Here is a 26,520-nt window from a genome sequence, read left to right as displayed (position 1 = left end):
AACAGTTTGATATTTCTTGCCTCATGGAGTCAAGGGCAATTTCCTCCATTCTATTTTCTTGTTGTCAAGTTCTTGGGCAAGTTTGTCTAATATTTTTGCTGCACTCCATTCTCACCTCAAAAGTTTTAATGCTATTTTCTTTTGCTGATTTCTGGTCTTTCAATTTATAATTGATGTGCATATTAGCAGTCTATTTAACTTAATATTCTAATTGTGATAAGTTTGTATTATTTCTTTTTTTCTGTCATTTAACCCAAGAAATCTTTCAATTTACTTTATTATCTTTCATATTTTTGTGGTTTACTTGTTTTTTTTATCAGTTTTTTCATATCTGCTACTTTAGTTATTAGATTAAGACTGTATTAGGCCAGAGACTGATACCTAAGGTATCAGAATGAAAATAGGCTAGATATGTCTCCTTCTGGATTCATAGATTAGGAGGAGGAAACAATATCAAACATTGACTCTCTGATACTATCTTGTGATATTTGGGTGCAATTATACTAGAGACTATGCTGGGCCCCTCTTTTCTTACATAGCCCTCATAGGGGTCCAGCAGCATTGTTGCATAGACCTTTGTCTTACCAGAGATTGCAGCTTCCCTTTGTTAACTTTATTTCCTCAAGATGTCATGTCTGTTTTTTTTTTTATGAAATTACTTAGAGCAAGTCCATGAATTCCAGACTCATTACTGATTCAAATCGCAAAACTCTTAGTTCACTTTCCTAAGCTTTCATGAACCTTTTTTTTTTTTTACTAAACCATCTATTTTCTTCTTTGGTCAACTACCTGGAAATATGCAATTTCATGTGTTGGCCACTGAAGTAGCAAAATGTAAAGTCAATGATGAATTTAGGATGAATTCCTGGATCATCATCACAGATCCTTGGGCAGCATTGGAATTTATATATATGTGTGTATATATATATATGCATATATATGTATATATGTATATTGTCTAATACATGGGAGTCTTTAGCATTGAATCAACCGTTCTGTTAAATCTTATCCTTCCGCTTCCTTCAAGGTTAATGGAGCTTAGTGGTATTATTTTTAACTTTTTGAATTTCAATGTTTGCTAACAGGTATTCAAAAGGACATGTCTTTCTTCCTAGAATCATTGATCTTATCATCTTAAATCCAGAAGTGGAACTTGGAAGGAATCCTGATGAAAGTCATGTAAGTCAAAAAGCATCTATTAAAAGCAATATCTATCTGACAGGAGTTTGAATATCTCCCATAATTTTACATAATACAAATTTTACAATGTCCTGTGAATTCAACCTTCTTATCTCATATACATGTCCTATATTCTCACATTAGTGTCATAGGAATCAAACAATGGAAAGTTTCATGGTGCATCAGTTGATGATTACTAAAGATAATTTGTATGTAAGAAATGACATTGACATATATGAGCAAGGAATTTCATATAAATCTTATTATTAAAAGGTAACCAGTTATTTTCACTTGCCTACTGCATTTTGTTTCATGCTGCTCTTCATTCAAGAAAAATTAATTTAAGGTAGTCAAGGTTTGATTATTGACAATGAGAGGCTCTGAAACTTGACTGTAAGGTTTAGGAATTGTTGTCCTAGTTAAATAGCATTATTTTATTCTGATAGAGAGAAGGACTTTTTCATAGGAAAACAAGCCAAGAAACACAGAGTTGAAAGGAAGTATAGACAAAATTAAATTGAAGTTCTGGTTTGGCAAATGTGCATGCAGGCAAAGCACAATGGTATTTGTATAGAAAGAATAAGACACATTTTTTTTCCCTCAGGTCAAATCATCAAGCATTTATTAAATTCCTCTGTACCAGCCACTGATAAATAAGTTTTGGGAACACATGTACTAGCAAAAGGAAAGAGAATCCCTGCCCTCAAGGAGCTTACTTTCTTGTGGGAGAAGACAATACATAAAATGGAGTCAAAAAGAAGAGGAAGGGAGAAGGAACCTGGAGTGGACACCAGAAGTGGATCCTGGTGAAAAATGAAAATCTGGTGTTTTCCATTCACTTTAAAGGGGGAGAAACTGAGGCCCAGAGAGATTGTGACTTTCAAAGGTGGTATCAGAGAAACATCTTTTTCTTAACAATGTGATCTCAAATGCTGGAACCTTGGAGGTTTGGCCCCACTAAGAAAAATAATAAAGAAACAAATTAAAAATTTTTGTCATTTCATAAAAAAATATTGTTCATTTAGAGTAGTGCATACATAGTAAAGTTTTAATTCTTGTCTCATAATTTGCCGTTTAATAACTCAGAAATTTTCCTTAAATTTTACTTTATTAAAAATTATTTTTATCTAATATAAGATCAGCATTTCAAATGGTTATAATTAAGTTGGAATTCATTTCTATTAATTAATTGAAGGATAGTGCTAGAGGAAGTCAGTGAATAAATTTGAATACCACTAAACAGGATAGAAATTTACACCTTAGTGCAAAATGGGAAAAACACACACACACACACACACACAAACTAGCAATTCAACTGAATCAGATGGAGTCTTACTGTTTTGATTTTATTAATAATTCTTATAAGCTCTAAAGTAGTGGAGCTAAATGAGCAAGATCACTCATTCATTTATAATTTTGGTATGGACACATATATGAACATTCAATTAATCAATCAATAAAAATTTTTAAAGAATAGACTATGTTGGGGTGGCTAGGTGGCATAGTGGATAAAACACCGGCCTTGGAGTCAGGAGTACCTGGGTTCAAATCCGGTCTCAGACACTTAATAATTACCTAGCTGTCTGGCCTTGGGCAAGCTATTTAACCACATTTGCCTTGCAAAAAACTAAAAAAAAAATATACTATGTATCAGTCATTGTGCTATGTGCTAGGGATATAAAAAGAGTCAAAAGGTAGTCCCTCTCAATAAAATCAGTAATAGAGGGAAGGCACTGGAAGTTAGAGGCTTTAAAGAAGGCTTTCTATGGAAGGTGGCATTTTATTTGAAACTTAAAGCAAGTCAGAGAAGTCTTTAGTTGGAATGGAGGAGGAAGATAATTCCAGCTGTAGAGGACAGTCAGAGAGAATACCTGGAACCAAAAGTTAGAGTAGCTTGTCTGTGGAACAGTCAAGAGTTTAATATCCTTGATCTGAATATCTGTCAGGGAGCAAGAGCACTGGAAACATAGTTATTGGGGAAGAGAAAAATATATAAAGCAGATATTAAATTTTTTGAGGAAGAAAGAGAAGCTTGTGGAGATAGCTATCAGGAGTTTGATTAAGTGGGAGACAAAAATAGCATGAACCTCAAAGCAAAGAGGTTATTGAATTATGGAGAAAGGGTGAGAATTTGGAAGTGACAATGGGGAGCAAAGATATTCCAACTCTACTGAAAAATCAGATGATTGAGACTGCTGTTCAGTGAAGCTCAATGCATTTGGAAGGAGTGGAGAAAAGAAGACTGGCTTCAGGAAAAGTGAGGAATTCTTGGACCATAGATTAGGAGGAAGAAGTCTAGAAAGAGAGCTTACACCCTGACACAACCTCCCCGCCTCCCAAATTCCAAAGGTTAGGGGCTGTTAAGTGACACAGAAGATAGAATTTCTTTCAGTGAAACTTATTTATGTGACTCTGGTCATGCCTCAACTATATATAATGATGAGGGTGTTTTTACTGTCTAATGTGCACTTCAACTTTAATTTTTGAACATATGATCTGACATCTATACAACAAATTTGGCTCACCACACCACCTTCTTGGTCTTAAATAATTTTGAAAGAATGATTTATGGAATGAATTACTCCTCAAATAATTTCAGTAAGAATAAGTAAATCTTAATATGAATCTTTATATTTTACAGATCAAGAATAAAAAAAATTAAAAAGGAATTTAAAATTATTAGGCACACATTTCTTACCTCTGATAATGAGCTCTGAATTGTATAGTAATTTGTGTACAGTTGAATTGTAAGATGGAATAGTGGAAAATTTTGGTTTTGGAAATGGAGAGTCAAGCTTGAATCACTACTTTATATAGTCATTTAAAGATTCTGAGCCCCACTTTCTTCATATAGAAAATGAGAAAATAATGCCTGTTTCATATATCTCAAAGGTTCATTGTGGCAAAATATTTTATAAATTTTAATATGATATGTTATTATGAAGTATTCCACTACAACTTATATATTCCTGGAACATTGTTTTAGTTATGGTCCTTCATCATACTCAAAATGATTTATCACTATTTTCCTATATTTTTTTGAAGAAATGTGACAATTCTTTGACTTGACTTTTACTTCTGCATATATCATTTGTTAGAGTTCTCACAGCAGCTAGGATCAGGTGTTCACATTCCTATACTTATGAATTGGCAGACAAAGAAAATGGCAGAAGTCCCTTTTCCACTAAGTAGTACTACTCAGACAATAGAACAATTTTTAAGTAGATCTGGAGGCATGGTTGAATACTGAATCTTTGCCAGGTTAAAAAAAAATGAAATATGCATCACCATTCTCAAGATATGAGAACTCATCAACTAATAAATGAAAAAGTAGAATAGACTCAATCATTTATATCCTAGAAACTTTTAAAAATGCAAAATCCAAAAGATATATTCATTAAAAATTCCATTTGACTTCTGTGCCTCAAAATTATGTATTTTTTAAGTACTGTAATCACATGTTCTGATGTGAATTTCTTTTTGTCTTTGTAAAATCTAGCATTATATCATGACAATACAAAATTCATAGAGATATTTGTCTATCTTCACACTATTTTTGAATTTAGAATTATAATTCATAACATTTAATGAGTTAAAGATTCATCTGAGTTAACTGCTAGATTTAGCAATTAAGTTACCTATAGCAAAATCACACTATTTGACATTATCCCTATCTTAGAAGTTGTATTTCTCTTTTCTTTGCATGATATCCTTGTATTTTTTACTCAGACTACCCAGATCCCTAACCATTACCCTCTATAAATTATAATCTTCTCCATGTAATTTCTCCATGTTTAATTCATTTCTTCAGTGAATCAATTTATTCAAGCAATCAACCATCAAATATTTCTCATGTTAATTATGGGCTTTGCACTGTACTAGGGGCTAGAGATAAAAAGTTGAATAGATCTTGAGGAGCTTACATTCAATAAGTATTCAGAAGTATATGACAAAGAGTTTACTCAAATGAAAAAAAATAGTTTATGGGAGCAGTAGTTATAATAGGAATTATGGCATCTGGTATAAATTTAATTGAATATAAGCAGAGTTTGAGGTACCTTGAGGATATTAAGAAAAAAGGTCATAAGATTTTTAAATATCAAATAATCTGTCCCTCTGTAAATTGTTTTGTACATTTTTTGTGTGTTTTTTTGTCAACAGGTTTTCCATACTAATCAGGACAGGGTTGGATAAGCAGACAATTTTTTGGCCTCCTTTACTAGCCACTTCTTCACAATAAGGGGGAACCAGTGTTATCTTTCAAAGACTGCTCAGACACCTAGAGGCTGCTTATTCCCACTGCTGCTTCTAGTAAGGAGATGACTCTTTGACTTGGGGCATTTGTGTGTAGATTCCAGTCTATCTTTCATACTGCTTTTTTCACCACAGAAAAATATACAAAAAAAAACTCTTCAAAGATGATTCTACTCACCATTGGTATATGGAACTTTTGTATATTCATAGACAACAGAAGATCCAATCAACCTCAAAGATGAGCAGCTCTCGTTGCAAGAAAACTCAAGTATCATATCCAAAGAATAGCCCTGAGCAACACAAGGCAAATGAAGGCAAGTTAACTGAAGTCAGTGCTGGATATATACTTTTTTCGGAAGTGTCACCAGTGAAAGGGAGCTTTATAAAACTGGGGTAGGTTTTGTAATCAAAAATAATCTAGTCAACAAACTTGAATGTCTGTGAAAAGGAGTGAACAACAGGTTCATGACAATGATTGACACTTGCTGGAAAATGCTATGCCACCATTATCAGCACCTATGCTTCCACCATAAGGAACCCAGGTGAGGTCAAAGAACAATTTTATAAAGACCTATCAAGTACCAAAAGATGACAAGCTCATAATTCTGGTGGACTTTAATGCTAGAGTAGTTAGATTATCAGACATAGCAGGGAGACTTTGGGAGAAATGGACTTGAAAATCGCAATAGCAAAGGTCACTTACTACTGAAGACAGGTGCATCTCATAACATTCTCTTCTTGCAAATGATCTTCCATATACTTAAATACAATACCACTTCATGAACGTACCCTCACAGTCAGGATTGGAATATTCTAGATTATATGACTGCAAGAAAAAGAGACATATAGGATGTAAGAGTGATGAAAGTAATATGTGGTGCAGAGCATTGGACTAATCACAGACTCATCCTCTTCAAGCTAAATATACACATTCAAGAAAAGCAGTGGCACCAAGGCAAAATGAATACCCAAAGAATTAATATAATGACATTAGGAGTGCTTCTCTGAGCAAGAATAGCTTGTTCCTAACTTGGAGGAAAAGTTAAGCCAACACACAAGTGGTGATAGTGGACCAGAAGCTTTTAGAGATTTGGTACAAAGTACTACATTTGCTAAGCTTGTTAAAAATATTTACAAACATCACAAGTGGCTTGATGAAAATGATGTTGAAAACAGAATCTGTTAAATGAAAACAAGAATTCTGCAGGGTTTTCTAGCAGAATAGTTCACTCATTTCTAAGAAGGCAACATTTGATTCTATTAAAGTAAATTATAAGTTAAACTTAGAGCGATTTAAGATATTTGACTTAGCAGAAAAAGGCAGGTAAAATTCAGTTTTTTTGCAGACAGTAACAAACCAAAGTGCTTTTATGATGCCCCGAAGATTATCTATGGACCAAACACATATGTAATATCTCAATTACTTAGTGCTAATGTATCCCCATTGATTAGTGATAAGGATATCCTAAAGAGATGAGTTGGACACTTCAATAATGTTCCTAATAGACTGTCGTCAATTAATCTTGAAACCACTGTTTACCTCAAGTTGAAGTCATTTGAACCTAGCTGAAGTTCCAGTTGAAGAAGAAATTTTGAATTACATTAAACTCCTTTCAGGTGACAAAACACCTGATACTAATTCTTTTCCAGCTGAAATTTACAAGGTGAGAGGTCCATTGCTCATATAAAAGCTCAAAGAAATTTTCCAGGTTATATGACATGAAGAGGTTATATCCAAAGAATTCAAGGATGCCTCCATTGTCTATCTCTATAAAAGTAAAGGTAATAAATTTCCCTGTGACAATCACAGGGGTGTTTCTCTTCTAGACATTACTGGGAAGATTCTTTCCAGAGGCTTTTTTAAGAGGTTAATCCTTCACTTGGAAGATGAACACATACCTGAGAGCCAGGGTATCTTTAGAAACAGTCAACATGGTATTGGGCTAATTATTCCCACTGCTGCTTCTAGTAAGGAAATGACTCTTTGACTTGGGCCATTTGTGTGTAGATTCTAGTCTATCTTTCCTACTGCTTTAACACCACTGGAAAATAAACAAAAAAATTCTTCAAAGATGATTCTGCTCACCATTGGTATATGGAACTTTTGTACATTCATAGACAACAGAATATTCAATCGACCTAGGAAAAATGTCAAGAGAAAAATAGAGGTCTCTATACAGTGTTTGTAGATCTTACCAAAGTCTTTGATACTTTGAATCATGAGGGCTTATGGAAAGAAGTTCATCAATATTGTGCATCAGTTTCATAATTGTGTACTTGCTGGGTTCTAGATAGTGGACAATGCTCTTGAGAGTTCCTGGTCAAAATTGGAATGAAACAAGGCTGTGCCCTTGCTCCCATCCTTTTAGCATGCTGTTTTCAGTCATGTTATCAAATGCCTTCTCTGAGGATGAACAAAGCATCGAGATCATCTACTGCACTACTTGTAAATTCTTCAACTAGAAATGGCTGCAAGCCAAGACCGAAGTGGAGGGGGTGTTGATGCATGATTTCTATTTGCTGATGTTTGTACCCTCAATGCAGTTTCTAAAATAGAAATGCAACAAAGTATAAATCAATTCGTGGCTGCTTGTACTAATTTTGACTTAACAATTAACACCAAGAAAGCACAGGTCAACAACACACCATCCACATGTGGTACCATTGGATACAATAAGTGGAGAAGTTTTCAATACTATGGATAAGTTCACTTACCTTTTCAGGGAGGTACACATTGACAATGAGTTTGACACAAATTTTGCCAGAGCTAGCTCAATGTTTGGGAGACTCCAAAAGAAAGTATGGGAGAAAAGAGATATTAGACTGATTATCAAACTGAAGGTCTAAAGAGCCCTTGTGTTGACCTCATTGCTGCATGCCTGGACAGGCTATCAGCATGCCAAGAAACTGAATTGCTTCCAGTCAGACACGTTACTTGTTTCTTAGCATACTGATATAATTTTGTTCTTAGATGGTGGAAAAGAACCAAAACCAATCCTTTGTAAATCTGTGATTCATTAGTATCCTAGACAAAAAAATCCTTTACTTTGCCATCACAGATAATTTCCTCATCCTTAATAGTATTTTACAATAGATAGGTGGTACAGTAGATAGTGCATCTGACCCAGGATCAGGAAGATCTGAGTTCAAATCTGGTCTCAAAAACTTAATGTGTATCTTTCACAAGTCATTTCATGCTGATAACTTCAGTTTCCTCATTTGTAGAATGATCTGGGGAAGGAAATGGGAAACTCCAGTATCTTTGCTTAGAAATCCCCAAATGAAGACAAGGAGAGTTAGACATGATTGAAATGAGATTTAATTTCCTGTTCTACTCTTCATTTTAATTTTGATTTCTGAAAATCTGCTTCTCTCATTAACAAGTTTCTTTTGATCTAGACCTTTTCTTCTTCTGTTCCTTTTATCTTCTTACATTAATAGAAGCCTTGCTGTTCATCCCCTACCTCAAATAAAATATCAAATTCTTGGTACTAGTTCTGGGTAAACTTTCTCATGCTACTGACATACTAGGACAAGGTAGTATGGAATATAACAATGTCTATCCTTCTAATTCCTGAACATTTCCCTACTACCATCACACCAGTCTCTCCTCTTAGGATATGTACCTATCAATAAATAATCATGTTCTATCTACTATCTTAAGACCTCATTTTTTATTCCTTTATAAAGAGTTGATCAATTTATGCTCAAATATCCTCTATACCCTACCTCTTCCTCTTAAATTTGGAGATATCAACCAACATTTTTTGGCCTCTTTAAAACTTTGACTTTCTCCAAAATATTGTCATTTAAAATATCTGCTTTCCACTCACTATGCATTCTATCCATATTTTCTGTCAGATAATTTTCTTCATGATGGCTTTCAATTCATAGAAGAATTTTTAGAATAAATTCTATGGATATATTTTCTTTGCATTACCCAAATCCCCCCCATGTATCCCTCTCCTTCCTTCAAGCTCCCTTTTTGTTCAGTTGTTTCAGTTGGATCCAACTCTTTGTGATCCCATTAATGGGTTTTCTTGGTAAATATACCAGAGACTTGTCATTTTCTTCTTCTGCTCAGTTTACAGGTGAGCAAACTAAGAGAAAATGAGTTTTGTGACTTGTCCAGGGTCATACACCTAGTATTTGAGGTCATATTTGAACTCTGGAAGATGTGTTTTGCTAAATCCAGGCCCAACATTCTTATCTTCCTTGACACCTGCTTACCCTCTAGTGTAGAACAATAAAAAGAGAAATCAGTAGCATTGATCAATATATCTAAAATAATCAGATAATACATAAAATTTGTCACACTTTGAGCCACCCTTACTACAAACACACCCCCCACAAGACACACACAAACATGCATACATATGCACACACACATGTTCACACATTGTAGCAATGGAGTAGGGAGAAGTTTTGGATCTCTTTCCAGGGGAGATAGGTGGATTCTCTCAATTTCTATTTTGCCCTCTGCTTCTAGGATATCTGGGCAATTTTCCTGTAGGAATCTTTTAAAAATGAGGGCAAGACTATTTTCCTGATCATGACTTTCAGGTATCCCAATAATTTTTAAATTATCTCTCCTGAATCTGTTTTCCAGATCAGTTGTTTTTTTCAATGAAATGTTTCACATTTTCTTCGAAATTTTCATTCTTTTGGTTTTGAAGTATTGTGTCCTCACTTCTCGTAAAGTCAGCAGGTTCCTTCAGCTCCATTCTAGATCTGAAGGATTTGTGTTCCTCAGAGAGCTTTCTTATCTCTTTTTCCATCTGGCCAAGTTTGCCTTTTATAGCATTCTTCTCCTCAAAAACTTTTTGAACTGCTTTATCCATTTGACCTAAGCTGGGTTTTAACATGAGATTTTTTTCTTCAGCATTTTTTTGGATCTCCTTGACTAAGCTGCTTACTTCTTCTTCATGTTTTTCTTGCATGTCTCTCATTTCTTTTCCCAATTTTTCTTCTACCTCCCTCATTTGATTTTCAAAATCTTTTTTTTTTTTGAGCTCTGTCATAGCCTGAGCCCAATTTCTGTTTTTCTTGGAGTCTTTAGATGCAGGAGTTTGTACTTCCTCATCTTCTGACTGAGTGTTTTGATCCTTCTTGGGATGATAGATAAAGTATTTGTAAATGATGTTCCTCTTTTTCCTCTGTTTACTCATTTCCCCAGTCTGTTCCTGGTCTTGGGGGTGCTTCCTGAGCTTTTGAGTATTATTGGAACACCCCTCTACAAAGATCTCAGTGTGTGAAGCTCTGTTCTCCCTCTTGGTCTGTGAATGACCACAAGCACCCCCTCTGTCATGGTGCTGAGGTTGGTGGGGCCCTGCTGTTCTATGGGGGCCTAGACTGTGATCAGGATTAGAATGTGTTCAGAGCCCCAGAGTCCTGTTCCAGGGACAGAGGACAGTCCTCAGAAGTCTCTCTCTCTACTCCCCTTCCTAGATTGAGTATTCAAGGCTGAGTTGCCTGGGGGTTCCTGCTTACTGACTCTGCCTGCTTCCTGTTTCTGGATCTGGGCTGCCCTAACCATGCTGTTTGCTGAGTACCCCGAGGGCTGGGATTCACATGCTAGCTCTGGTAGAGGCCCCTGGCTATTCTTTCAAGTTGTGTCTGGTGCTCCCCAAGCATAGGTCAGGAAACTGCCTCTGCTTCTGTGAGCCATGGATCCCAGCACCTGGGGCCTCCTTCAGGAGGCTGAAGGCAGGCTGCCCCCTTACCCCATGAAGTGGAGCCTTTCTACTATTTTCCAGTTTACCTTGGTCTGGAGAACTGCCTTACTGGATCCCTCTGTGGGTTCTGTCCCTCAAAAATTTAGTTAGAGTCCTTATTTTATAAGTTTTGAGAGAGAAAGTTCCTAAGAGAGACTTCTCCTGTCGCCATCTTGGCCCCACCCCCCTGAATTGTATGCTTAAATTTTAGTCAGTCATCCTTTGATACTACAAAATATAATGCAAATTTGATAATGACCTCTTTGCTACATGCATTGAAAATCTGGATTAAATGATAGGAACATATATTTTATTTGCATAATTTTAAATTATTTTCCAAAATAGTAGTACAAATATACAACTAAAGCAATCTTGCTTTATTTAGTGTGCCTATGTGGCCTAACCCCTCCAATATTGACTATTTCCTTATTTTGCAAACACTGCCAATTTGCTATTTTTGGACAAAAGCTCTGCATTGTTTTCGATTTGCAACTCTAATCATTATTATTTTGCAGAATTTTTGTGTGGCAGATAACAGTTTATAATTTTTCTTTTAAGAGCTATTTTTTTCTATCATTTGACCACATCCATTTGACAATGGGTTTTGGTCTTAAAACTTTGGCTACATATCTATATATCTTAGATACTAAAATGCTAGCCTAGTAAATTGTCATTTTTTTTCTATTCAGTCACTTCCCACCTATTTGCATTGATTTTGCTTTTATAAAATCTATAAAATATCATGTAACCAGCATTATATATTTTATTGCTTATAACTGCCTATAGCCCTTGTTTATTTAATAATTCTCATACCTCTAACTGTATATTTTATAAATTGATGTTACATTATCTGCACCAAGGTCTCAATTGCTCCAAAGTAATCATTTTATAACTCCCAACTAGATCCACTATCCCACTCACCACTGAATTTTTCCAAATTTTTCATTCTTCCTCAAATATAATATAGCTCTTTCTATTTACACTTCAGTGAAAAACATTCCCTCATATTTTACTGAAAAAATTAAGTTATTTGCAAAGAATAGTCTCTTTTCTTTTCTTTCTAATCACACATCTTTCAGAAACCTTAAGCTATACCTCCTCCTTCACCTCTGATGCACATGAAGTGGTAGCCCTTCATCTTGCCAAGATAAGAGGTCTTATACATACAAATGATACCATTCCCTTCCATTTTCACTATTATAACCCCTCTCTCTACCTGACTTTCACTAATCTTTGATCTCTCTCCTAACTGGTTCCTTCCCTGATGCCTACAAACATATCTATTGCTCTTTCTTCCTTAAAAACAAACCAAATTTACAAAGAAAACTCGATTTGCCAGTCCCTGATAGATGTTATCTCACATCTCTCTCTCTTTTTGACTAAACTTTTGGAAAAGATCCTATATAATTGATACTAACATGGTTTTTCTCTCTATTCTTAATTTACCTAAGCTCATGAACTCTTCTCATTTCTCTTCCTTTTTTTACTTTTATGTAATCTTTTATGTTATTAATAATAATTCTCCTGATAATTTTCCCCTAGGTTTTTGAGTTCTTTTCTAGTTCTGTACATGTCCAGTTTTTCATTCTCTGTCTCTTTTGCTGCATTTTGATTCAGGTCATGACTACTAATTATGGATGTCCCTCTAATCTCTCTATCCTTATCAATCTTTTCTTCTAGTTCTATTCTATTTATTTTGATCATCTCACTGATTCCATGAATTCAAATATCATATCTAGGTGGAAAATTTACAGATCCTAACTTCTCTCCTGATCTCTAATGCTATGTTGTCAATTACCTATTGAACAACTTGAATTATATATCTTGTATTTACTAGAATTTTCAATAGATTTTCCCTTGTAGAAGTGATTCTTAGATTTTATTATTATTATTATTATTATTATTATTTAGGAATTTGCTTGTTTTGTATATATGTTGTAAACTGCTTTTTTCTGAATTTATTGATTGCCTTAACTAGTCCCTTTGCATATTTTTTTTGGATTTTCATGAATTGATATCATCAAATAGAGACAATTATTTCATCCTAAACAAAAGTTTTTTGAGTTTTTTTTGTTTTCTATTTTTGGTTTAGATATCCTTTTCCCTCTAATTTTATCTTTTAATCTGTCTTTTTTATGTTATTCCTATTGCTAGGAATTCTAGAAAAATAAATAATATTATGTTCTCTGGGAAAACTTCTAGCATATCTCCATTGCATATGATCTATGATTTCAAATATTATTGTTTATCCTGATGACATTACAGGTTGTGTCTTGGCTTGCACATGAATTGGGATTTAGCGAGACAGAGTTGTGCAAAGTTATCAGACTTATACATTCTCTTCCATAGTCTTCAAAATCAAGTAACAAGGGAAAACTCAATATGACTGGTGATGGACTAAGATGGACAAAGACCTACTGGTGACCTTAGTGTCTGATGTCTGACCAAGCTTTAAACTCTCCATAGAATGTAATTCAGTTGCCATCATGGATGGTGAAAAAAATTATTGTGATCTGCTCATTCCATTGGGAAAAGTGTCCTTGTGCTTGGGATAGACAATGCTTTAAGTCATTGATGAGTTTGAAGTATGTCAATTACCTTTATTTAAACTGGTTTAATTCATCTGCTAAGATATTACTAGAGTATGCCAACTACATATGCTATAGCTTCTTGGAGTTACAAATGAGATTTGGGTAACAGGTAGACACCAAAGGTGTCTTGAAAAGGACTCAGTAAGTCTTCACACCAAAAATACTAGTCCTCCCTAAATACTCCTATATATACTTCTGATTTTAGATAGGGATGTTGTATTTTGTTTGGTTTCCATGTATGCATTTAAAAAAATTATCACAGTCAGGCCCAATGAATAGAGTATTAGGCCTGGATCTGAAAAAACTAAGTTCAAAAATGACCTTAGAGGTTTAATAATTGTGTGACAATGGATAAGTTACTTAACCTTACTTGCCTTACTTTCCTCATTTATAAAATGAGTTGTTAAAAAAAAAAAAACGTCAAACCACTCCTCCATCTTTGCCAAGAAATGTCCAAATGGGGTCAAAAAGTGTCAGACACAATTGAATCCAGTGAAGAACAACAGAGTTTATTGATGTATTTTTTCAAAGACTGCTTTAGCATTTATGTTATGTTCTTTTTTGTTTTTATATTTTAAATTATATTGGCCAATAGTTTGGCTTCTTTTATCATTTATTGTTTTATAGTTTAAAACTGTATTTGTTTCACTAAGCAGAACTTTTTTTATAAATTATTGAAGTGGTATTTTAGAGAAATATATAATATGTAAATTCATCAGGGAGGTGATACAGTTGATAGAGCACCAAGTCAGGCAGTAATTGAATTCAAATATGGCCTCAAGAACTTGATATTTATAAGGTATGAGACCTTGGGCAAATTGCTTAAGCCTGATTGTCTCACATATAGGACTATCTCAAGTCATTCAGATTCATATCTAACCACTGAACACAGATAGCTCCAAAGGAGATAATGAGGTTGTGTGACTTAGCACAGCACCCTGCCACTAAAATCCAATTCTGTTCCTTGTCTTTACATTACCTCCCTGATATTGTGTTCTTCTTGCACAATGAAGGACAATATTTAATTATCACAACCACCACCAACATCATCATTATCTTCATCATCATCATCATCATCATCATCAGTACATGTAGGTATAATTTTCTCTTAATTGCATGCTCCTATTTCTTTTCCTTGTTTTTGATTTTGTTAAATCTCTTTAGTTCCTATTACTTTTAACAGTTTGTATATTTGGAGATATTCTTTTTTTTATATAGTATGAAATATTGCACATTAGGTACATTTTTTTGATTTTTCTGATTTTATATTGCTCATTTGTTTTTTTATTAATCTTCTATTCTAGTCTTTTTAACTTGTTTTGGTAATATATTATTCTAATTCCTTTGTTTAGTCTGACTTATTCATTTATAATTTATACATAGGAAAAAAAAGAGGCTTAATTTTTCTTCCTCTGATCATTCCATAAAAGGTAGTTTTCTTATCTTGAATTAGAAAATTTAATTATTTTATTGGATATTTTGCTATTTTAAGTAACAAATATCTATCAATATAGATTCTGTATCATAATAATTATTATAGATGTATAATATATTAATGGGCATTAGATACTATTTAAATAATATAAACATTATTAAATGATGTAAAACATATTATAGATACACGATAAATATTTGATATTAATAAATATTATTATGTATACTTAAGTATTATGTACATAGATGATGAAATTGAACATGTGTTGTGGCAAAGATTTGTTACAAAAGAGAGAGAGAGAGAGAGAGAGAGAGAGAGAGAGAGAGAAAGCACTTCTTTTATAGACTATTAGGCAAGAAAAAGGATAATTTCCTTAAGCTAAAGACACAAATCTAAATGGAGATTTAAATATCCTGGGGTGGGGATGGGGGTAAAGTAAGAGAGGAAATAGGTTTGGGGGGAGGGGTACAATTAGTTTAAGAAATGATTTGGGTTTGGATGATACTTTGGCTCATGAGGAGGATTGTATGTTCTGGGAGGGTACTTGAATAGGGGGTAAGGTTAAAATGATTATAATTATAATTTGATGTAATTTTAGACAGTGCTTTTTATCAAGCAATCAAGCAATCCATCTGTAATAATACTTTGATAACAGTATGAGCTTATCAAGCAATCAAATAATCAAACTGTGATTGATGATACCTGATTAATACTATTTGAGTGATAAATAACATCAAGTGAAGAGGAGCAAAGATTTACAATTTCTACAGGAAAGGAGAGAGAGAAAGAGAGAGAGAGAGAGAGAGAGAGAGAGAGAGAGAGAGAGAAAGAGAGAGAGAATGAATACTTAATAAATTCTATTCAATAGATTGGCCCAGAATGAGAATAAGATATATTCCCCTTGGGTTTTAAAAATCTATCCTAATCTACAGAGAAGGTGGAGGAAAGGGAAAGGGAAAGATAAGGAAGAAGGGACTGATAAGACTGATAAAAGGGAAGTTGAAGGTATAAGTGAAAATAATCTGAAAGTTACATTTTAAAAGAAAAGTTAAAGGGGAAAGGGAGTAAAATTTTGATTAGGAAAAAGTGCAAAGGAAAGAGAAAACTCTAAATGTAGAAAGATAGTACAAAGGAAAATGCTGCATTAGTAATATTAACTATAAATATGAATGGGATGAACTGTCCCATAAAACATAAGTAGATATCAGAATGGATTAAAAACCAGAATTCTACAATATGTTCTTTACAAGAAACACTTTTGAAGCAGAGAGACACACACAGAATAAAGGTAAAAGGATGGTGCAAAATATATTATGCTTCAGCTGAAGTTAAAAAAAATCAAGGGTAGTGATCCTCATCTCAGATAAAGTAAAAGGAAAAATCATTCTCATTAAAAGCGATAAGGAAGGAAACTTCATCTTTATAAAAGATACCATTGGTAATGAAGTTATATCATTACTAAAAATGTATGCACCTAGTGGTACAGCATGCAAATTCTCAAAGGAAAAGTTAAGTGAATTACAAGGAAACATAGGCAACAAAACTTTAATAATGGGGAACTTCAACCTCCCTCTCTCAGATCTAGATAAATTTAACCACAAAATAAATAAGAAGGAAGTCAAGAAAGTGAATGAAATCTTAGAAAACTTGGATATCATAGACATCTGGAGAAAAAAATGGGGAAAGAAATGAGTATATCTTTTTCTTGGGACTACATGGCACCTATACCAAAATTTACCACGTACTAGGCACAAAAGTATGATAAACAAATGCAGAAAAACAGAAATAATAAATACACAGTCTTCAGTCCACGACGCACTAAAAATTATATGTAATAAAGGGTCATGGAAAGATACATCAAAAACTAAATAAATTATTCTTAAATAAAGGGTGATTCTAGGAGCAAAGCCCAGAAATAATCAATAATTATATCCAAGAAAATGATGCTAATGAGACATCATACCAAAATTTATGAGATGTAGCCAAGGGAGTTGTGAAGGGAAACTTTACACCTCTAGATGCCAATATGAATAAAATAGAGACAGAGGAGATCAATGAGTTGGGTATGCAATTAAAAAAATAGAAAAAAGAATAAATTTAAAATCCCCAATTAAATACTAAATTAGAAATTCTGAAAAACAAGGAAGAGATTAATAAAATTGAAAGCAAGAAAACCATTGATCACATAAATAAAACGAAGAGTTGGTTTTAGGGGCGGCTAGGTGACGCAGTGGATAGAGCACTGGCCCTGGAGTCAGGAGTACCTGAGTTCAAATCCAGCCTCAGACACTTAATAATTATCTAGCTGTGTGGCCTTGGGAAAGCCACTTAACCCCATTGCCTTGCAAAAAAAAAAAACCTAAAAAAAAGAGTTGGTTTTATAAAAAAAAAGCCAATAAAATTGACAAACGTTTGGTCAATATGATTTAAAAAAGAAGTTAATCAAATTACTAGTATCAAAAACAGAAAAGGTGAACTAACTACCAATGAGAAAAAAAAATAAAGAGATAATTCGAAGCTACTTTGCTGAACTGTATGCTGATAAATTCGATAACCTTAATGAAATGGATGAATATTTAGAAGAAAATAAACTTCCCAGATTAAAAGAAGAGGAAATAAAATATTTAAACATCCCCCATTTCAAAAAAATTGAAGAAACTATCAATAAAATATCTAAGATAAAGTCTGCAGGTCCAGATAGATTTACATGTTAATTCTACCAAACAATTAAGGAACAATTAATTCCCATTCTCCATAAGGTATTTAAAAAATAGGAGAGGAAGGAGTTCTACCAAATTCCTTTTATGACAACATCATGATGTTGATACTTAAACCAGGAAAAACCAAAACAGATGAAATATAGGTTAATCTCCCTAATGAATATTGATGCAAAATCTCAAATAAAATTTTAGAAATGAGGCTACAACATGTTATTACTAGGATAATATACCATGATCAGGCAGGTTTACTCCAGGTAGGAAGAGATGATTCAATATTAGACAGAAATCAACAGAAATAAACATATCAATAGCAAAACCAACAGAAATCATATGATTATCTCAATAGATACTGAAAACATCTTTGATAAAATACAATATGTATTAGTATTAAAATCACTAGAAAGTTTAGGAATAAATGGAGTTTTATTTAACATAATAAATAGCATCCATCTAAAACCATCAACAAATATTATTTGTAATGAGCATTAACTTGGATCATTTTCAATAAAATCAGGGATGAATCAATGATGTCCATTATCACAATAACTATTCAATATAGTAGAAATATTAGAAGTGCTAGCTTTAGCAATATGAGAAGAAAAAGAATTTGAAGGAATCAGAATTGGTAATGAGGAAGCCAAGCTTTCACTCAATTAACAAATAAAGCAAATTAGGAGGATATAAAATAAAGCTACATGAATCATCAGCATTTCTGTAAATAAACAACAAAATCCAAAAGCAAGAGATAGAAAGAGAAACTCCACTTAAAATAACTATAGACCCACATTAAATACTTGAGAATCACTTTCCATGACAAACTTAGAAGCTGTACCAACAGACTTTTAAAGGAATTCTCACCCAAATAAAGTCAGATCTAAATAATTGGAAAAATATCAGTTGCTCATAGTTAGGCAGAGCTTATATAATAAAAATGACAATTCTACTGTAATTAAATTACTTATTCAGTGCCATACCAATCAAACTACCAGTAACTATTTTAACGAGCTGGAACAAATAAAAACAAAATTCATTTGGAGCATAAAAAGGGCAAGAAGATCAAGGTCACTGATAAATGAAATGTAAAGGAAGGTGACCTAGCTCTGTTAGATCTAAAATTATACTATAAAATGGCAGTCATCAAAACTGCCTGGTACTGGATAAGAAATAGTTATGGATCAATGGATTTGGTTAGATTCAAAAGAAGTCACAGTAAATAATTACAGTCATCTACTGTTTGACAAATCCAAAGACATCAGCTTCTGCGTTAAGAACTCTTTATCTGACAAAAATTGTTGCAAAAACTGAAAATAGTATGGCAAAAACTAGACATATATCCACATCTCACACCCTATACCAAAATAAATTCAAAATGGGAACAGGATTTAAACATAAAGAGCAATAGCATAGATAAATTAATAGACCAAGAAATACTCTATCAGATCCACAGAAACAGGACAAATTTATGACTGAACAAGAATTAGAGTGCATTATAAACTGCAAAATGAATGATTTGGGGTATATTATATTTAAAAAGGTTTTGCACTAATAAAACCAATGCTTCCAAAATTAGAAGGAAAACAGAAAACTGGAAAACAACCTTCACAACTAGGATTTCTGATAAAAGTCTAATTCTAAAATATATAGAGAATTGCATTAAATTTTAAAAGTCACAAATCATTCCCCAATTGATAAATTATAAAAGAATATAGATATTTTTTCAAATGAAAAAATTAAAGTTTTATATATATATATATGAAAAATGATCATTATTAATTAAAGAAATTCAAATTAAAAAACAATGAGGCTAATATCTCACACCTATTAGATTGGTCAAGTTGAGGAAAAAGGGAAAATGATTGATGTTGGAGAGGTTAGGGGAAGATTGGGATATTGATTCATTGCTCAGAATTTGATCTCAGGTCCTCTAGAAAAGCATGGAATGACTTATGGTATCTGATGCTGGGTAAAGGAAATAGAACCAAAGATAACAATGTACACATCAACAACAACATTGTGAAATGAACAACCTTGATGGAAACAGCTCCTCTCAATAGTCCAGAGATGTAGCACAATTGTATTTGACTGACTATGGACTATGTTATCCTCACCCAGAGGAAGAAAAACAAAACAAAGCAAAACAAAACACACACACACACACACACACACACACAAAACAATCCTTCTGAATCTGATGAACACTTTATAAAAATTATCTCTTAGGTATCTTATTCCCTAAATCCTAAATCTTTATCCCCAAAATTACTAATTTGTAAACATGTTTATCAAAATATGAAGGTACAATGTTAACCTGATTGTTTACTGCTGAGGGTAGGGGAATGGGAAGGGAAGTTGGAAGAAAATTCTGTAACTTAAAAATATACATGTGCATATGGATGAAAATAAATAAATTAAAAAATAAAAAATAGAAATATACATATGCATATGGATGAATGTTGAAAATAATTTTATATGTATTCAAAAAATCAATTAATAAAAGGAGAGCTCTCCTGACCTCTCCCCTAAACCTCTCCAAATACCTTTAATTAATGTCTGTAAACAAATTCTAGAGCAGCAGGACCCACAAAGAGATGGAGTGAAACAATTTTCCATTCCTAGAGAACTTGGAAGGTTACTCCAAAAGTCTGTTGCCCCAGGGAAAAGTATAGCATAGTGAACCTGCCCCAGCAATCTAGAAATATAGAGGGACAATTGAATCAGTGGCAGCAGCAACAGCAATTTCTAAGCCTGTCACCCCACAGACACCAAAAACAACTTAGAACATCAGAAGGAAAGTTCTGTCAACTAGACTGAGTGAGGAGTTCTTTCCGATGGCAGCTACTCCAGTGCATTCCCAGCCATAGCAATCCAAGAGCAAGCTTTAGGAGACATTGAATCAGCTTCCAAAATGCCTAACCCATATACAGGAAGGGGTCAGAAGGAGATTACAGGGATCTCTTTTCTACAGACACAGGACTCTGTTGCTTTACCCATACTTGGATCAGGGTTAGCCCTGGCTCATGGTTCCAGGAAGAGGAAGAACAGTATCACAGCAGTGCTTGATGCTTCAGGGGATCAGAGATTCTCCTCACAATTCCAGGGAAGAAAAAGATGGTTGTCTTTGCTAACACATCAGAGCAGTGGCCAGGAGAGTAACAACACCTCCCCTTAAGAAGAACTGAAAACTTGTAATTTCTTAAAAGAATCTTTAGAAACAGTTGCACAAACCGTCCAAAGCTGGGGATAGTGCTACCTTCACCCTAAAATTTGAGCCTTACTTTAACAAAGAATGAAAATCAAGTCATAGACTGGGAAAATGGGCAAAAAGAAAAACTGAACATAGAAAGTTAATATGGTGATAAGGAAGATCAACATACACACTCAGAAAAAGGTAACAAAGTCAAAGCACCTAAATCCAAAGCCTCCAGAAAAAAATATGAATTAGTCTCAGGTCAAGGAAGAGTTCAAAAATAATTTTGAAAATCAAATAATAAAGATAAAGGAAAAACTGAGAAGAGAAATGAAAGATGTAAGAAAATCATGAAAAACAAGCCAGGATGTTTGTAAAAGAGAGATACAAAATAGCACTTAAAAACCAGGCCAGACTAAATGGTAAAAAAGATACGAAATAATCAAAGAGAACAATGCCTTAAAAATCAGACTTGGCCAAATGAAAAAAAGGGGCAGAAAAATTCACTGGAGAGAAAACAAAAAATTCTTTAAAAGTACAAAAAGTCAAATAGAAAAGGAGTTAAAAAAGCTTATTGAAGAAAGTCATTCCACTAAAATTAGAATTGAGCAAATGACAACCAATAATTTATTGAGAAATAAAGAAATCAATAAAACAAATGAAAGGATGAAAAAAAGTAGAAGACAAGGCAAAATATCCCTGAAAAAAACTTACTGATCTGGAAGTAGATATAGAAGAGTTAATTTTAAAATTATTAGACTACTTTGACCAAAAAAAAAATAGAGTCTAGACAACAATTTTCAAGAAATTATCTAGAAAAACTGCCCTGATACTCCAGAACCAGAGGGATAAATAGAAATTGAAAATAATCCACTGATCACCTCCTGAAGGAGATCCCCAAATGAAAACTCCCAGGAAACTTATAGTCAAATTCCAGAACTCCCTGGTCAAGGAGAAAATATTGCAAGTACCCAGAAAGAAAGAATTCATATATTGTGAAGTCACACAAGATGACACAAAATTTAGCAAGTTCTACATTAAAAGATCACAGTACTTCTGAAAGACAAAAGAGCTTGGATTACAGCCAAGAATCAATTACCCAACAAAACTGAGCTTATTCTTTCAGGGTAAAGATGGACATTCAGTGAAATAGGGAACTTTCACAATTTCTTGACGAAAAGACCAGAGTTGAACAGAGATGTTGATCTTCTAATACAAAACTCAAAGAAAAAATTGAAAAGTGAGCAGGGAAATCATAAAAGCCTTAAAAATATAGAACTGTTTATATTCTTATGTGGAAAGATGCTACTGGTAACTCAAAAATATTCTCAATAGCAGGGAAATTAGAAAGAGTATTTACAGACAGAAGGTTCAGATCTGAGTTGAATTTGAATGGATGATAACTAAAAAAAAAAATTAAGGGCTGAGAGAGTAATGTACTAGGATAAAGGTATAGTAGGAGATAAAGTAAATTACATAACAAAAGGAGGCAAGATAAAGCTTCTACAGAAGAGTAGAAGAGGCAGGGACAGAAGGGGAATGAGGGAACCTTACCCCCAATTGAACTGGCTCAAAGGAAAACATACACACTGAATAAGGTATAGAAATCTATCTTACCCTACAGGAAGTAGGAGGGGGAAAAGGATATGAGAAGGGAGACCAACTGAGGGGGGTGGCCTAATCAGAAGCAAAATGCTTTTGAGAAAGTACAGGGTGAAAGAAAATAGAATAAATGAAAGTAGGAAAGTAGGACACAGGGAAATGCAGTTAGGAACTGTAACCATGAAAATAAAAACTGAAACAAGTGCCTCTAATGAAGGCATCGTTTCTCAAATACAGAGACTGAATAAAATTTATAAACATAACAGTCATTTTCATTCCATTGATAAATTATCAAAAGGTATGAATAGTTTTACATGTAATTATAATGATATATTCATATCTTTAGTCATATTTTTTAAATGTTCTAACTCTCTGTAGATTAGAGATTTGAAAATTCAAACAATTGTGTGGTACTGAATTAGATAATAGGACTGAAAAGGAAAATGACAAAATGTTGGAGGGGGGGGAAGGAAAATGGATCATTAATGCGTTGTTGGTGGAACTATGAACTGATTCAACTATTGTGTAGACAATTTGGAACTATGCCCCAAAGCTATAAAACCTTGCCTGCCTTTGAACCCAGCAAAACCACTACTGGGTCTGTATTACAAAAGAGATGAAAAACAAAAAAGGGGAAAGTAAACAAGGATATTTATAGTATTAGAAATTGGGGGGGGGTACCTATCAGTTGGGGAATGGCTAAACAAATTGTGGTATATGTTTATGATGTAATATTATTCTGACATAAAAAACAATGATCAGGTTGCTAAACATGAAAAAATTTACTTGAATTGATGAAAAGTGAAATGTACTGTATGTAAAGTAACAACAAAATTATAGACTAATCAAATATGAATAACTTAACTTTTCTCAGAAATATATACTGTGACCCAAGATAGCAAAGCTTATGCTGAAGAATGTTATTGAAATTAAGAGATGGATAGTGATAGTGTCTGAAAACAGATTAGAGTACATTTTGCTTTTATACTTATTTTTCTTGAATTTCTGTTTTCTTTCATAACATGACTTTTATTGAAATGTTTTGCATCATTAAACATTTATAATCTATATCAAATTGCTTGCTTTCTCAATGAGGAAGAAATGAGCTGGAGGAAGAAAGAATTTTGAACCCAAAACCAAATGCCAAAATTGCTAAATCTTAATGTTATATGTTAAAATTGTTTTTACAAAAAAAATGAAAAATGAAAAAAATGTTTTTACATATAACTGGGAGTAAAAGTAAAATGCAGATATTTTAAAAAGAAATTTCAGAGACAAGTAGGTAGTGCAATGGATAGAGTACTGGTCCTGGAGTCAGGAGGACTTGAGTTCAAATGTGACCTCAGACACTTAATAATTGCCTAGCTGTGTGACCTTGGACAAGTCATTTAACCCTATTGCCTTAAGTATAATAAAAAAAGAAAAAGAAAAAAGAAAATTCTTGGAATCACTCAGTTTGCATATATACAGCAATTTCAAAAATTCTATGCTTTCCTTTATTGAGTGTCCCAATATCATTTTTTTTCTAATAATATCCTCTTTATATTTAGGTAATATTTTCATTTTAAGTTTAGATAATATAACATTGTGTTTAAATTCAAGATTCATATTGGTTTGTGGTTTAACTTTCCCTTAAACATATTATGTCCTAATTGCTCTCTTCATACTCTAAATTTTCTTTTTGCTTTATCTAAAATGATTCCAACTCCTTTTTTCTAGGGATCCATTTTATTGATGTTAAAATTAATTTCATTTGTATTGCATAGTCATCTGTACTGTTTAGATTTATGTTTTATGAGAAACTGATTATTTAGTTTTAATTTCTTATCTAATCTATATTTCTTTCATTTTATTGGTTTGTGATTCTAATTTTCATTTAAAATTATCAAAGTTCATTTTATTTTATCCTCCATTTATTTCTATAGAATTGTTTTCACCCAAATTAGAAATTATTTTGAATTCATCTCTCATTCATTATGCATTTTGTCTTCAATATTAGTTTCAGTTAACTACTTTATGACAAATTTCCCACTTGTCCTCTTTCCCTCACACTCAAACTTCTTTAGTTTTTCAAACACTTTCTACTATTTCTGAACTTCCTTCTTTAGTTACATAATTCTTTAACCTTCCCTCTGTTTTCTCTCTTAGCTAAATGATTATTTCAATAATTCCCCATTTTTCTCTTTCCCTGAACCACCTTTTATTATGTTTTATTTTATTTACACTTTTAGAGACTTTAATTTCTAGAAAGGATCTCTTTTGCCTTTTTTCTTCATTAATCAGTTTCTATTTTGTTCTAATCTTTTATTCTAGAATTCATGCTCTTTTCAAGAATTTATTTCTTCTTTTGACTGTTTCTTTTTTGAAAGCACATATACTAATATTAATTTATACCTATGTTCAAATTCTAACTGATATTTAAGATATCTTTATTCTAATTCCTCAATAGTGATGCTAGCAGATTATTTTTAATATTTTATTTTTAATAATTTTTTTCTTTCCAACTATAGTAAAGATAGCTTTCAACAATCATTTTTGTACAGGTTTTGAGTTCCACATTACATTTTTCTCCACTCTCTCTTTCCCTACTCCATCTCTTGTTAGAGTCCAAACTAATATAGATTATACATGCATAGTTTTGTTAAACATATTTCCATATTAATCATGTTGTGAAAGAAGAAGCAAAACAAAAAATGAATTCATGAAGGGGAATATAAAGCATAAAACAAATTATTAAAATTGAAAATAAAAAGCTTTAGTCTGCATTTAGGCTCCATATTTCCTTCTCTTTATGTGGATGATATTTTCCATCCTAAGTCCTTTTAAATTGGCTTTGATTATTATATTTTTGAAAATAACTAGTCCATTAGACTTCATCATCACACACTGTTGGTGGTAAAGTGAACTATGTTCTTCTGGTTCTGTTCTCTTTAATTTTTCATGGAATTAGATATTGCAACAAGCTCTCCAAATTTGAGAATGAAGCCGTACACTATATCTAGATTTCCACTTGAATTTTTAACTTTGGTTGGCTATGTACAATAAAATTATTAAAAGGAAACAAAAAAATTCTAGTGAACCCCCCTGAAACAATTTAAAAAAGAAAAATCTATTGTTTTGACATGAAAAACTAAAATTTGGTGAAGTGATCCTGACCTGAATCAGATATGGTGGAAAATCATACTGGAGCACAATGGTTTTATGATTTCTGAGTTATGTGAGTATAAAGTAAAAATTTTTAAAAATTAAAAATTTGAAAAATGTTATCTGAAAAAATGTAAACCCTGGAATTGTTTGATCTAAAGAAGAAAATCTTGTGGATATTTCTTTGAATTTAAAGTTTTTGAAAAAAATGATTTGATGTTCTTTGAATAGATTCATCTCTCTGGTCCTTCATTTACAATTTATCACATGAATGCTTGACTTTTACCATTTACAGAGATCATATCATCATATCATGATCCATCAGTAGATTCCATAATAATTAATGATGTTCAAAGATATGATAAGGAAGTTGCTGAAGGGTAATTTTCCACATTGACAGAGATGAATGGCTTCATACTTCTGTTATTTTTTCACAGAAATTACAATCTTTTAAGTTAACCTGGTAGCATGAGCAGACTGCTGGACTTAAACTCCCAAAACTTTGGTTCAAATCCCAATTCTTAAGCTGACTTTTATGACTTTTGGTGAGTCACATCCACTCTAGCCTCAAAATTCCATATGTGAAATTGACTATTCTTGCATTAGTACTTTGGAAAGCAGCAGATTTTAAAGTGTTCCAGAAATTTAACCTCATAGATTGATTATGGAGCGAAATACCTTTTTTTTTAATTTG

This window comes from Macrotis lagotis, chromosome X (genome assembly GCF_037893015.1).
Source record: "Macrotis lagotis isolate mMagLag1 chromosome X, bilby.v1.9.chrom.fasta, whole genome shotgun sequence".
Taxonomy (NCBI): domain Eukaryota; kingdom Metazoa; phylum Chordata; class Mammalia; order Peramelemorphia; family Peramelidae; genus Macrotis; species Macrotis lagotis.
This window is presented reverse-complemented; position numbering follows the sequence as displayed.